This window comes from Lytechinus pictus, chromosome 9 (genome assembly GCF_037042905.1).
Source record: "Lytechinus pictus isolate F3 Inbred chromosome 9, Lp3.0, whole genome shotgun sequence".
NCBI classification, from domain to species: domain Eukaryota; kingdom Metazoa; phylum Echinodermata; class Echinoidea; order Temnopleuroida; family Toxopneustidae; genus Lytechinus; species Lytechinus pictus.
Window position 1 is genome coordinate 15676573 of NC_087253.1, and position 15659 is coordinate 15692231.

General features: G+C 35.9%; 1 long non-coding RNA gene across 1 annotated transcript; it reads right to left on the minus strand.

The window, feature by feature from the left end:
* Nucleotides 1–11735: 11735 nt before the first annotated feature.
* Nucleotides 11736–15331, minus strand: LOC135155547 (uncharacterized). Its single transcript, XR_010294700.1, has 3 exons — nt 15267–15331; nt 12964–13146; nt 11736–11821 (listed from the first exon to the last, which is right to left on the minus strand). It is a non-coding gene; the product is annotated as an uncharacterized LOC135155547 (long non-coding RNA).
* Between the last annotated feature and the right edge of the window lie 328 nt (nt 15332–15659).

The window sequence follows — 15659 nt, forward strand, 5'->3', positions numbered from 1 at the left end:
CACTTCCTCACATCCACCAGGCTTTCAGACTTATAACAAAAATGATGAACCATCACACAACATTCACAGTGCTTCACAATAAATATTTCACTTCTGTTCATACATGCAATAAATATTGTGGAAAACAAATAAAAGGCGTACCCATATTCAAATACCGTTTAAAAGGACAAATATATTATACCTTTCGAGAAAAATCAGCACGTTAAATATCTGATAACAAAACATAATTATGGGGCACTGCAAGAAACTTATGTTCAATTGCAAATCAAGCGTAAGTCTTAAATTCAAATTCAAGCGTAATAAGGTCGAGTTGCAATCGCAATTCAACTACATGTTTAATCAAAGGACTTACTCTTGATTTGGGACGTGTGATTGAGTATAACATTTCTCGCAAAATGCCCTAGTAACATTAAAATTGTTCTTTCGTTTAAATTGTGTGTTATTATTTTTGACAAGCTGTATTCCTGTCCAAGTCAAATTTCTTAGTTCTCTCCAAAACTGTGCTCAAAATTGTTTCCAAGATTGATAAAGAAAATTTTTCTTTTGTATCATTATCAGTCCACAACTTGCAAACCGTAGGTCCTGGAAAGAGTGAAGAAAAAAAAAATGGCTATACCCAAATCATAGTAAAAGGACATGATGGAATCTCCCAGATTGAGGTAGCAAGCAGAGACCAGAAGTCACCAGAGTCAGCAAGTGTGCAGATCTGTGTGTAGAAGAGAGAAAAAAAGAAATAGTTTAAATAATCAAATCAAAGTATGAATTTAATTATCGTGATGATTGATGACGTGCGGTGGCATGTAATTCCCGGTCAACAACAAATGATAGTAGGTTTAGACACCTGAAAAGTTCCACTCAGAACACTGGTGCTCTACCTCAAGTGATGTTTGTGTAGGCCCCACTCCACTTCACTACCGCTACACTACCGTACATGTACGCCACACCTACCCGGGTAGGTGTGTAGCGTAGTGTAGGCTGTAGCAGTACTCCAGTAGTGAAGTGGAGACTACACGAACATCACTTGAGGTACGGTGCTCTCTGAGTCTCTGTGTCATTACAAAGATTGCATTTATCTTCATTGTTGAAGGCATTACGCATACATATATGCAGCAACACTCTAATCAGAAAGAAACACCAGACTCTAATTTTGGCCCACCCAAGGGTTCATTACATGCCGCCGCGCACAGAAAATTCAAGCCATAGAAGTCGTGGACCCAAGAAGTGAGATCCCAGCACGCGCGACCCACTAGTTAGAAATCCACTGCCAAACGCGGTTCGTGGTTAGTATACTAATACTAACCTCGCAATACGTACTAGTAGTATACTAATACTAACCTCGCAATACGTGTGAGTGATTTTGGCCAGGAATCAGGGTAATCACTGCTGAAAATTTGTCTGGCTTCATGACATCGGCATCATGGTGATATAATTCTGTGTATAATAAAAACTTAAACATTCCTCTGAAACAGCAGATTTTCAGCCATGGTCCATACCACTCAGACTCAGTGCTCCTAAATAATTTAATCGCCTGCCTGAGTCCTGACCAGTTTTAGAAATCTGAAGAAAAAAATATGCTGGAATTGTGCCACTCACACGTATTAAGTATACTAACCTCGCACCACGAACCGCGTTTGGCAGTGGATTTCTAACTAGTGGGTCGCGCGTGCTTAGCCTGGAGGCGTCTGGGATCTCACTTCTTGGGTCCACAACACACGACTTCTATGGCTTGATTTTTCTGTGCGTGGCGGCATGTAATGAACCCTTGGGTGGAATTGTGCAAAAACATTATTTCTAAAATAAAAACTTTTTAATTTTAATAGTAGTTATGCCAAAATGCATGATTCTAAACTTATATAAGATCTGTATCTGTCATCTGACCTGAATGCATCGTCAGAACAAGTACAGTTTCCAAACATGCTTACCTTGACTTTTGACTGGATCAAACAGCGTAGCCTGCAACATGCATCGGGAGCAAGTGAATGGGACCGTGAAGCTTGGAGTTTTTCAATAGTTAGTAGAGCAACACAACGAAGACTGTCGAGTGGACAAAATCGATCTTTCCAGTTCACAATTCAATAAAAAACGGGCAAAATAACACAGTTCTGGTTCCCTTATAGTCTGAAGTTGTCGAAAACAGAATTCGGATGTCACATTACATGAAGAAAACGGTAAATTCGGAAGATATTGAAGAGGTCAGTAAGGTGATTCAGTGTATTATGCACAGAGGGATGATGAGCTCGATGATTGTGTGACGTCATTATTCTCGACTGTTTTCACTGCGTGAACTGTCGGTCTAGGGGCGGCTGGGGGGCTGAGAAGGGTCTCTAATAATTTCATTTCTTGCATTTCCACGACATCAATAAGACTTTTTAGTGACATATTTGTGTATTAAAAGACAAGACCTTTCCATTCATATATAATTTGTCTATAATCATCACTTTCGTGAATTTTATTTGGATGTATACTTTAATGGAATTTGGAAATGAAACAAAATGAAATAAAATGAGAACAAAAATGAATCCAAGACGATCTTGTTCTGGGATTGCCTCTTTTGAATTCGATCAACTTACCCCCCCTGTTACACACGTTTATGTATTTGTAATTTCATTCGGTTGTTAAAAAGATGTATATTGTTGCTGATGTCAATTTTTGCGATTATCAACCAAAAAAAGGGAGATTACAAAAAAACTTACTCCCCCCTTTCGGTGATGGGTCGCATTCTGGGTCAAATAAACCGACGGCACAGTACTCCCATTTCTTCTCCGGGTCAGTGGTATAGCACCACGCAGTTCCCATTTCATCGGGGTTCCGGCAATAGTTGTGATCCCCAACATGATGATGTTTTTGCTGATGCGGAGTGTCAGATGCCCAATTTTGGCAGATGCGACCAGACAGCGTCCGGGACAAGTTCCCCTTGTAGTTGTGCCCATGAAGATCAAGCTTACATGGGAGAATATCTTTATAAAAATAATAATAATAAAGCCTGTCTTTATTCTTTTTGTAATTTTCCCCAAATGTGGTTATTACTAAAAAAATAATTAATAGATTATATTAATGTGTATGCTGTAAAGAAGTTACGATATGGAGGTTATGGAATGAGATGTTTCAGACCCGGGGGCCACTAACTGTACATTGACGAGTGGATACCATGCGCGACCAAAAAACACGTAAAAAGGATGTCTTTTTCAAGATAGGGCACGTTACGTACGTAACGTGATAAGGGTGTCAAAAACACAAAAATATTTAAAAAAGGGTATCTATTTCGCTAGGAAAGCTACGTGTTTAGGGTCAAATTTGCGGGGATGATAAAACAAAATTAAAATGTTTGATAAAGGATGTCCTTTTTGCGCAACACTTTATCATGTTTAGAGTCCGATTTGCAAGAGGTGTGGAAGGTGGGGCCGTACTAAACCAAATGGTGTGTAAAGGTAAAACCGACGACCAGTGGCGTACCGTGGGTCACGGCTTTGGGGGGGGGGGGGGCACCAGCAAATATTGTGTGTCACTTTATAGTGAGCGCGCTTTTCGCGTGCTCAGCTGCCAGGTATAGGCCTACTGACCTAATGACCTAATAGAGACATCTTAAGGACAGTGCTATGTATCTCACTGATTAAATAATGCGAGTGCGAAGCGCGAGCTGAAAAGTTTGGAAATTCAGACCTGAAAAGGGTCATTTTTAGGCTTGTTTGTAGGAACTCGCGAAGACCATACGTATTTCACTAACCAAATGATGTGAGCGCGAAGCGCGAGCTAAAATTTTTGTATATATTGGCCCCAAACATGGATATTTCAAGGACTATTCTTAAGGAATCAATTAAGAGTATATATATCTCACCATAGTCATCTAATACGAGTGCCAAGCGCTTGCTGATTTTGTAAGAATTACATCTAAACACATGAAGCACTTTTTGTAGTCATTGTAATCATGATTATCATATTCACTAATCAAATATTGCGAAGCGCGAGCTGAAAACTTTGGACATTCAGACCTGAAGAGAGGCATTTGTAGGAGACCATACGTATATCACTAACCAAATAACCACATGTCATTATTAAAACAATAACTCGAAGTGCGAGGAAATACATTTGGTGTATATTGACTTGAAAACGGGAGGTTTTTATAGTACAACAGGATCATATATCTCGTTAAACAGACTATGCGAGCACCAGGAACAATGAAGACGTAGGCCCTGAGCAAATTATGTTTCATAAAGTTCTGAAAAAGATGTTTCTTATGTAATAAAACATTACATAATTATAATATAACATTATAATGAACAATAATTTCTTCTTTCCCACTACGTTTCTCTTTCTGACTCCCTCTTTTTCTCCTTTTCCCCGTTTTTTTTGCCAGCCGATGGGGGGGGGGGGGGGGGGACATGCCCCCACATTCCCCCCCCCCCCCGTAGTTACGCCACTGCCGACGACCGACGGACCCGTGACATAACAATAAAATATCGCTGTACTTGTTTAGGGGTTCATTTCAGGGAATACTTGCCAAGAGTATCATTTTGTTTCCAATACTTGTTAAGGGTAGGGTTTCAGACGCCAATACTTGTTAAGGGGTGCATTTTCAGAATATGGAAAATACATTTTAGGGTGCTTTTCGAGACCACATGGTCGCGCATGGTATCCACTCGGCAATGGAAGTGCCCCCCCCCCCCCTCCGGGGTTTCAGAGGATTACGAATAGGAATAAATATGATCATCTGGACTGACTGGTTTGAAATGGAAAACAGTTTCACATCTGATCCAGGACGCTTCTTCAGCTCGTCATAACTGGCGGGAAATCGTCGTTTGGTGGCAAGGCTGTCACTATGAGATCACCGGCCAATTTCTCTCCAGACTCTCTCGTTTTTAACTCATAAATGTCACGAAAGGTCTCCAATTCAATTCCTTTTCTCATTGGCCAAAATCACTCGTTTTTATATCGTTGGGGTAAAAGGGGGAAGTTGTAAAATAAAATTTACTTGAAAATAAGATAAATTCGAGATTTTTCATACATCGTTGAGCCAATGGCGAAGGTCAGAGAACTTCAATTCCTCTCATTTTTTTTAAAACGGTCGTAAACCATTGCTGAATCACTAGAAACCATTTCGATTTATTTGTCCCATTTTAGGAGCGGACGAAGGGTGCTCATTCCCCAGATAGGTAATCAGATAGTCTGTATATTCATACATTATATTGGATATGATATTGGCATCGACCAATATGACCAGCATTTTCTATTCTGCAAGTACATAGTTAATGAATTAACAATGTAATGAATCAATGTATCATATACTTTAGTTCATTTTTCCACCAACACCATTGTTTATTGTTTTTCATCTGACATTCCCACCAGGCTGGTCTAGACAAACAACTGTATGTAGACTTCGAAGTCTGGCCTGATACAAATAGAAGGTCATTGGGCTGGGTGAAGTACAGAAATTAGCCACTTCCATTTATCATTTACGTAATTTTTTATTTTTTTTATTTTTGATTAGCCGATAGCATTTATTCCATTCATCATAAAAACAAATACAAGGCGCATACAAAGTTTACATAGATTACATGGGAAAATTGCAGATATTACAATGATAAAATCTGGGAAACAGTTGAATAAAGTACATGATTTATAAATGAATGAGGAGGCAACTAGAAAGGGAAAGCCTTATTAGCGCTGCCACCTTTACAACATCTGGAAACTGAATATATATATGATATTGTAAAATACATGATGATGTAATAAATACTGAATACCAGATATAAACATTGAACATAAAAGGGGAAAATACAAATTATAACACAATGACATTATTCATAAATATATATATCAGCGATAATTACTATTAAAAAAAATGAATATTTACTGAGAAGTTGGGTTTTATATCTCCTTTTAAAAACATTTAATGATGGACTAGATTTAACGGAAAATGGTAACTTGTTCCAGATAACGGGTCCTTTGTAAAAAATACAATTCTTTGCTAAAGAGGTGCGTATTTTGGGTATGTGGAAGTCTGCAGATCCTCGCGTATGATAAGAATGAACAAAATAATTCTGAGATATTGTTTGGAATATAGCTTTTGTAACATAAATACATAAAAATTGCAATTTCATAATCAGAGAAATCATAAACATTTAACAAATTTAACTGACTAAACAGCGGCTTGGTATGGGCAAGAAAATTGGCACGTGTAATGATTATCACTGCTCGTTTTTGTAGTCGGTATAAACGTTGCATTGAGTATGAAGTACAAGAACTCCAGGCAATGTTACAATATCGAAAATACGGTGAAATAATGGAATTATAAATCATTTTGAGAATCTTTTTTGGAAAAAACTTTAACTTGTTCAGGATACCTATACTGTTCGAAATTTTCATGCAGATGACATCAATGTGCTCATTGAATGATAACCTACTATCAATAGTCACACCCATAAATTTTAAAGAAGTACATCTATTAATAATGTTATCATTCATAAAAACAACTATATTATTATAATCAATTATCTTGTTAGAAAAAAATCATGTAATGAGTTTTATTAGTGTTTAAAACCAATCTATTGGACATGAGCCATGAATTTATTTTATTGATTTCGTTATTAAAATTGAGAGTCAGATTTGCGATATTATAATCACTCAAGAACACACTGGTGTCATCTGCAAATAGTATATATTGAAGAATGCGAGATGAATTACAAATGTCATTCATATGAATTAAAAACAAAAGCGGGCCAAGTATGGATCCCTTGGGTACTCCACATCCAATGACCTGTAAATCAGACTTGTGATTGTTAACTAAGACATATTGCATACGATTTGACAAATAACTTTTAAAAAGATCTAAAAGAACACCTCGTATACCATAATTATTTAATTTATATAAAAGAATTTAATGATCTAAAGTATCAAAAGCTTTGCTTAAATCAAGAAATAATCCAATAAGTATTTTCTTGTTATCTAGTGAATTACAAACTTAACAAACAAAATCAACTAAAGCAGAAAATGTTTCGACTAAACATGTAGAAAAATTATTAAAGTATGAAATTTATTAAAGCAAACTTTGAACGAAGAAAATTGATGCACGAGAAGTCGACTTTCTGCACATGGAACATAGCCTCATGTCAAGACTTTGGTCTTTTTGTGGCAGCACCATAATAAGACTATGTATTTCTGCTGCCTTCTGAGCTGTCTCCTCGTTTCATAAATCATTTCGATTTCTTGTGTATCTCTCGCATGAAGGAAATATTAAGCTTACCAACTAAAACGTTCAAATCAATTTCCGGCAACGTCAAAATAATTCTGGCACTATGGTGGTTGTAATAGGTCCATGGTACTATTAAGCAAATACACTTTAAAAAATAATTTTATATCTGTAAACTGCATATATGTTATCTCCCTTTTTCATTATTTATTGTGAATATTAATTATTTTCAATTCTCAAATATTTTTTTTTCGATAAACCTCGCATAAATTGAATTAAATCAGTGGCGAAATGAGAAAAAAAAAATGAGGGAGCTCTATAACTTTTTGGGTATATTTATGAAAAAGATTTTGACATTTTAAAACAAATATACAATATTGTGATAAATGTTGACATAATATTCAAATTATAAATTTCACACTTCTCTCTTTTTTTCCTTATTCGTGATTTTCATTTCTTTCTTTTTTTTTGGGGGGGGGGGAGGAGGGGGGGGGAGCCATCTGTGCGCCACTGAAATGATAAAGTTTTAAGTTAAGCTCCCCCACCAAACTTCGAGGAAAAGGGACCCAACCGCCCAAGGCTCTTAAACACCATAAACACGATTCCACCTAATATCATGGTACTGCCCGCGCATCCGTTATCATTGAAAATATTCTGCAAGCTTTGTTTTCAAGAAAAAAACATAAATAATAAAAAGTATTTTTTTATTATTATTAAATAATTAATTAACTTATTTATTCAATAATTTATCTATTTTCATTTACAATGCCAATGTTCAGGGCTTAATAGGCACAGGCCTAAAGGAAGAGCTGTTTTGATTAATGCAGAGACGCAAATCATGTGAAAATTACATGTACGTTTATTTCTTGACGTACATGTATCTTTAGAGAACCTCTATTCGTAAGCTTAAGCATTGCTTATAGTATGCAAATACATTTCCTTCAGGAAGGATTTCCCTTAAATTATTACAATATAAAGTCTATAGGAAAACAGGTATACTCTCAAGCATCAATGTGCTCCGCTGGTCATGCATGCTATATTGGTGCGCGGAAGCGCGTTTCCGTTTTACACCCTGGCGAAGGCAATCTTCGACTAGTGAAGAGTCTATACACATCACCATCGCATGCAACACATCCAATGAACTCCAGAGTTCAGTGGCTACACGGCCACAGCACTTCATGTACAGAGAGCAGTCATGAATTAAATCCGAACATGCTTTTGCAGTGGCGTTTGTATATACAAGGAGGTGAAAAACCTAGAATTCGGGCAATAGCAAAAATTAGTTTAGTAAGCAGTAATAATAATGATAAGACAAGAATAATAACACTAAATTAATTTTGGCTATTGCCCGAATTGTAGGTTTCTCACCTCCTTGTGTATACAAACGCCACTGCAAAAGCATGAAAATGCCGTGGCCGTGTTGCCACAGAGTTGTGGTGTGGGGGAGAATGTGTGTGTGTGTGTATTTGAGTTTTGTCAGACGTGTATCAATCAGATGTGATTATTTACGTCTGGGACCGACCTTTAACGTCACCATCCGAAAGACGTGACCAGGGCTCGAACCTCGAACCTCTGCATCAATTTGTAACTTCCCCACAGCTTGGATTACAGGCGCACGCCACAACACCCAGTGACGTGTGTAGACTCTTCACTAGTCGCTTTGTAGCTATTTTTGCGGAGATTGCCTTCGCCAGGGTGTTAAACGGAAACGCGTTTCCGGGCCCATGCTTGAGACTCGCGCAGAGGCGAGAGATATGAATATTCATGAGCAGGTATTGATGTCATTTAGTCTCAAGGTGGTGCTCTTCATTGTTTATGTCAGTTCTAAAAATGAATAAAAAAAAAGCTCACTCGGCAAAACTTCTCATCTTTATATATATTTTTTTAAAGAATAAAAACAGTTCTTTCTGGCCAATGTAATACATTGTATGGACTCAGAACTTGTTTATGAATATTGTGGAAAGCAAAGAGTGAAATTTAAAAGAAAGTTTTGAAATAAACTAATGACACAATTTACCTTTTTGCACAACATGCACAAGTAAAGTACTTTCGTTAACTAAATTGAGCCATTCAGTCATGTGTGGCTCCAGAATTCACCTCACACACACACCGCCATTAATGCCCCCGCCCACACACACACACACACACACGTGCGTGCGCGCACATGCACACTTTCGGATGATTGTAGTATTCAACGACTCAGAATAAGAAACCATTTATTGCAACATTAATGAATTCATCTCATGAAATTCACTGAAAATAATGAACTCGAATTTACATTTTTTCCTTCTTCTTCTTTCGATTCACGCCATTGCAAATCAACAGTTCGTAATAAGTAAATTAAAAGAGGAATACGTAAAATCTTCCTTAAAAACCCATTCCCTCTTCCCACTACCGCTACATCCCACTTCCTATCAACCTCACCAGACCACGCTCAAACAACAAAAAAGCACCCACACACACACACACACAGCCTCAAAAACACACCATAGTTGTTTCATGTCACTCCGACGCAAAGGTTACCAATCTACTTATAAACAGGTGTATATATATTTATATATATATATATATATATATGCAGCAATGGAAATGCACACCTGAGAGTTGACCTCAAATCAGGACACCTCAAGTCACCTGACCTGAAGTCAAGTTTGAAATTTTCCCGTCTAAAGCGATTACGGTAGGGGAGGGTGGTCGCGTATTAGAACAGCCATGTGTCTGCAGGCTAAAAGCAGTTCATGTGAAACTTAAGATACTGGCGAAAATGTTGATACCCATCTCTTTCCGGCTCAAAAATAACAAAAATTGTGAAAAACTGCTCCAAATTTAACGATTATTCCGCAAATTAGTATTTTTCGATTTTTCGCTATTGCTCATCGCGTCACTTCACTTTCGCAAAAAGGTGAATTTTCCATCGGAAACGTTGAGCGCGCCCTAATTAATTGTCGTCCCATATACAGAATTTCATGTTATTTATGTTATGTGTAAATGAAATTGGGTCTATCAAATTCGCATTTCGCGATCAGGGCTGCAAGCCCTATTTCTACTTCATTTGTTAAGTTTGTTGATCCATACCAGCAAACTTCCCTTATTTCTTTTTAAATTGAATTATTAATAATAATTTTGAAACAAAAGTTGAGTTAATCACGATAAACTTGCCATGTTGGAATAGAATCCCAGTCTCTGACTACCTGAGCTGAGCTGAGTAGACCTAACGTTAGGCTATAAATTCAAACTTGTAATTTGCTGTGATTCTAACGAAGTATGGCAGTGAGTCCAAACTTCGCGTGTGTCCATACTTCGCGGACGGTCATCTCAAACAATAATTCTACAGCATTATTTCTAAGTGCAAACTTCTTCTTTTTTTGCACCCTACCCCCAAACATGAAACCACAATTATAAATCGTGGAGATCGTTGGAATAGGTTACAAGTAGGTTTTTATGTATTGAAAACCCAAAAGTATATTACAACTTCAAGTATATACTAAAGCAGCAACAATAACATCAAGTCATCTTCCGGCCGTGTTCTGATTTGTAGTTGATTATATCAAGGATTCTCATCACACGGCTGGGGAACGTTTTGTGTTCATTTTCAAAATTAAATAAGGTACCAATTGACCCCCTCTAAACACAAAACAAAAGAAAATTAGAAACAAATGAGATAAGGCAATATGTCATCTAATTACGGAAATCAATAAGTGAGCCATGTCAACGAAGAGTAAAGAAATTAACAACAACAGTAACCTCAAGTAATTCTACGAGATCATGTATTGATTTGAGGTGGATTTCATGAAAGAATATAATCAAATGCCTCATGGAAACCCCAAATGTTAGCCATAACATATATTATTAGCAACAAAGACTGCAAGTGATCTTTCGATACCATGTAATTACTTTTAGTAGGTTATATGACTGACTACCCTCGTCTAAAAACAAAATAAAAGATAAGGCAATATGTTATTTAATCTTGAAAATATATGTGTGCCATGTCAACTTCAAGTAAAGGAAATAAAAACAATAATAACCTCAAGTCTTCATACAAGACCATGTCATGACTTGCAGTGGATTGTATGACGAATTTTGATCGCGCGCCTCATTTCTTGGCTGAATCTGCATAGTAACAGTATGTGTGTGTGTGTGTGTGTGTGGGGGGGGGGGTATGTAGGCTATCTAATTCTGACACAGGGACATGCAGACCTACTCGGTTTTAAATCTTCTTATTTAAGTACAATATGATTTTTAATACGTACAATGTATTCTTCACCATGCATTTTGTAACTTGACAAATAAACCAAGATTTTTCACCGAAAAAGAAAAAAAAAGGAAATTTGGAGGAGGGGGACATCACTCCCAAGCCCCACCAGCAGTAGGGTATGTGGGGGTGGGGGTGTCTTTGTGTTATAGAATAAATCTTAGAGTATCTATCAACATTACATTTTTTTCTTTACATATTGACATTTAAGGGAAACCCAATGTAGGGTGAAATTATTTTTAGGATGAAATTATTTGTATGCTACTAATTGACATTATTACCTTGACATCGTTTGCCAGTAAAGCTGAAGAGGCAGTGACACTCATATCCATCAATGGTCTCATTACAGGTACCTCCGTGTAGACAAGGGTTAGACAAGCAAGCTGTGGGAGGAATAGTCAAAGGTTACTGCTCTAATATATACCAATAATATATGGGAGGTTCTGTTAAAATCTAACGTTTTTTGTGGATTGAATGCAATAACGTCTTATGGAATGCACTTCCTAATTATATGAGAAATATTCATGATTTAGATAAGTTTAAGACTTCCCTAAAAGAGTAAATGTTTAACATGTATTGAATTCAGTGCCCAACACTCTTTACTTACTTTTCAAGTGGATACGGACATGCGTAGCTATGTGTTATGCGCTATAAAAGAACTGAATGTTATTGTTATTATTATCATTATAACTGCTCTGCTATTTCTAGCATAACACACAACCCTGGTGGTATAAGTATGGGAGTAAGAGAGACGGAACCACCGCCCCCCACCCTTCCACCACCAAGATAAAATGGAGAAAGAAGGAATAAAAGTAAGAAAAAAATATTACTTTATGGGTTACCACTCATATTTTGTTTTCGTCTAATAAAGAACAGCTTAACTTCACTTGAATTTTAACTATAAGGAATGATATAGATGAAATTAATACAAAATGTAAATGTTTTAATAAAAAATCACATACACATACCGAACTCACACACACACACACACACACACACACATACCCTAATATATATATATATATATATATATATATATATATATATATATATATATATATATATATATATATAATGTGGAGCGTTGTGGCCCAGTGGATTAGTCTTCTGACTTTGAAACAGAGGGCCGTGGGTTCGAATCTCAGCCATGGCGTAATTTTAATCAGCTAGAAATTAATCCATATTGTGCTGCACTCAACCCAGGTGAGGTGAATGGGTACCCGGCAGGATTAATTCCTTGAATGCATGAGCGCTGAAAGGCAGCTCGAGCTAAAGCCAGGGTAATAACGCGCCTCGGAATAGAATATTTCTAGATAGATGGCGCTATATAAATGCCTATTTACATCTTTATATATATGTATATACATGTATATATATGTATATATACATCTGTATATATATATATATATATATATATATATATATATATATATATATATATGTGTGTGTGTGTGTGTGTGTGCGTGCGTGTTTAACATGTATATACGACTGCATATACAACTATATAATCATGAGCTAGTGGTACCTGGTATGGAGCATACAATATACAGATCAATTCCTTTCATCTGTCGACGGATTGCCATATGATCACGTGGTACCCTCTTCTGCACCAGTTGGATGACATCATCAGAACCTGGTGCTTTAATTGTAGGACAAGAGATCGTCATATTAGGGCAAGAGACGTCATTATCTATATAATCCGCAAGAACTGGAAGGAATCAAATAGATGAACATCTTATTAAGTTAATTATTGAGAGCGCGTTTTTTTTTTTTACTCTTAATGATTTTTCCTAAATACGTTATTTGCATTGCATTTGATTTTGTGGGATTTTATTTAAACACATAGGTTGTTACACATTGATGTATTGACAACCCTTTAAAATGTGTTTATTTTTATCTTTTCATTTCCACTTTATGCGCTATCAGCAAAAGGAAAAATTGCATTAATGTGAGTGAAATGACGCCCACCTAACAAGGCAGATAAGTTGCGGATAATAATAACAATAATACTAATAAAAAGTGATAATGATAATAACAATAATAACAACAACAATAACAATTCATTTCGTACTTTAATAGATAAGCCCACCCGGATTACCACCCAATCCTCAACTTTAATCGACAACATAATTACTAATGTACATACTTCTCAAATTCAGACAGGGATATTCTACAGCGACATTACTGATCATCTCCCCATATTCCAAATAAGTAATCTGTACTGCGAACAAAATAACAATAAAATTCTACCCCCCACATTACATAAGACAGATACAGCTTCTATAAATTCTCCGAAAAATGACTTATCTAATATTTCCTGGGATGAAGTTGTATTATGCAAAGATATTGATAATGCCTATTGTAATGATAATGATAATAATGGTGACGATACTACTACTACTACTACTACTACTACTACTACTACTGTTACTACTACTACTACTACTACTAATAATAATAATAATAATGATGATGTTACAATAAATAATGATAATAGTAATTTCAATAAATTCACTAATAATGATGATAATATATGATAATAATAACAATAATAATAATAGTAGATAATACACATAATACACATACATAACACATAACAAATAGCCAATCATATCCCTCTACACTTGTATGAAACAATATAATTAAGTACAGACTAAGAAATGAAAATAAAAATGATATTGATTGAAGAACATTGGGCACTGATTTCATTATAAAAGAAGTTAAACAAATAATAAAAAGATGATACGTTACAACATGTCATAAATGGTATTGAGTTTACAACACTGTTTGAACAATTACATTGTATACAATTTCAGTATGGTTCAGAGTGGTTCTTCTATTATCGGTGAGACAAAACATGGGATATTTTCTTCATAAAAAAAGATTATTCTCAAAATGAACTTTCAGAGGTGAAAAGGATAAAAAGAAATGATTTATAAGTGGCAAATCATGGCTATGTCCATTATGGGTTTCTAGGATTGTCTTACTATATTGTTGTCGTACATTGTTTATGAATTAATAAAAAACAGTAGTATATTTTTCCATATTAATAGCTCAGTAAGTAAGTTCAACTGTCAGAATGAAAAGGTGAACACGAAATCGAGTCAGTGCTGATCACAGTACATTATCAATATATCAGCTCTTGTGAAGGCAAATGATTTAATTAACTTTGCTAACAATATTTCAATTTTCAATTTGTAATTATCTGTTGATTCACTGATTTCGAATAGCTTTATTTTGCACGTTCCAATAGAAAAGTTATATATCAGTGAAAAAACTATCACCGTCATTTGAATCATCCAACTATGTATTCAATAAGTATTTTTTTACAGATAATAATAACGAAGAATTTGAAAGGTTTATGTGGCCTTGTACGAAGGACATCACACAAAAGCTGTTAATTTTTTAGTGATAAATGTAAACTGTCAATTATTCAACTTTTTTTTCATAATATATAAAGTTGGGAGTCCATCTTTTTATAGCCCTTTCGCGTGGTACTCTTTAGTCGATAAGCAATAAAGAAATATAATCCATGTACATCAACAGCATTGACCAATGAGAATGAACAAATTAAACATTTTATAAAACATATCATTGTCATTGCTTAGCGTCAAATAACGTCTAAATATACGAATATAAACGAGATAGATAAGAGAGTTGGTACTGCTGCAAATACACTCAAATCAAACCACAAATATAACAAATATAAACTCTCCATACTGCTTTCCAGTGGCAAGAGTGCATGCAAAAGAAGACCTCAGCTTTTAAATTGATTGGAAAACATTATATGCATCAAGGCATAGTATACTCTATCAGATTTCAATTTACCCATGCATGTACATGTCAGCAAAATATGGATGAAACATCGTTGAAGAAAGTTGGCCTTTCTGATCTGTACCAAAAAATGAAAATAATTAAAATCAAATAGTTTAAGATAGTATGGTAATGAACCGTGTTTATCTCTCCCCTCCTTAGCCCCGAAAAAAAAGAATCATCTGGAAATGTTATTCTCCTCTCCCCCTCCCTCCCCCATCTCTCTCTCCTTCTCCTCCTCTCTTTTTTGTTCTTTTTTCTTTCCCCTCTTCCTCTCTCTTTTTTCTTCTCTTCCTCTCTCTTTTTTCTTCTCTTCCTTTCCCCATCTTCCTCTCTCCTTTTCTCTTCTATTCCTTCCCGCCTCTCCCCCTCTCCCTCTTTTTTCTCTTTCCCCTCTCTGTCTGTTTC